Raw genomic sequence first — 490 nt, 5'->3', positions numbered from 1 at the left:
AATAGCCCTGACTTAAACATTATAAAAGCTATGCATGTAACAAAAACGTTTGTACTCCCTCAATATTTTGAAATTAAAAAAAGTATGAGGTTAGTCTCACATTTTTCATAGGTTCCCTTTATCAAGATTGGGAAGATTCTTTCTGTGTTAGTTTTCTAAGGCTGCTGAAAGGCACAATTCACCAAAAACTGGGATTAAAACCATATAAATTTATTATTTATCTATCCTGGAGGCTAGAAGTCTGAAATCAAGGTGTCAGTAGGGCAATGCTCTCCTTGAGATTCTGAGTAGAATCCTTCCTTGCCCCTTTCTTGTCCGCTTCTTATAAGGAAACCAGTCATACTGGATTAAGGGCCCACCCTACTCTAGTATGACTTCGCTTTAATGAATTGCATCTGCAATGTTGTTATTTTCAAATAAGGTCACATTTTGAAGTACAAGAGGTTAGAACTTCAACACATATTTTTGGGAAACACAATTTAATCCATAA

The sequence above is a fragment of the Propithecus coquereli genome, unplaced genomic scaffold (genome assembly GCF_000956105.1).
Source record: "Propithecus coquereli isolate 6110/MARCELLA unplaced genomic scaffold, Pcoq_1.0 Scaffold138, whole genome shotgun sequence".
Taxonomy (NCBI): Eukaryota; Metazoa; Chordata; class Mammalia; order Primates; family Indriidae; genus Propithecus; species Propithecus coquereli.
Note: the sequence above shows the minus strand (reverse complement) of the source record.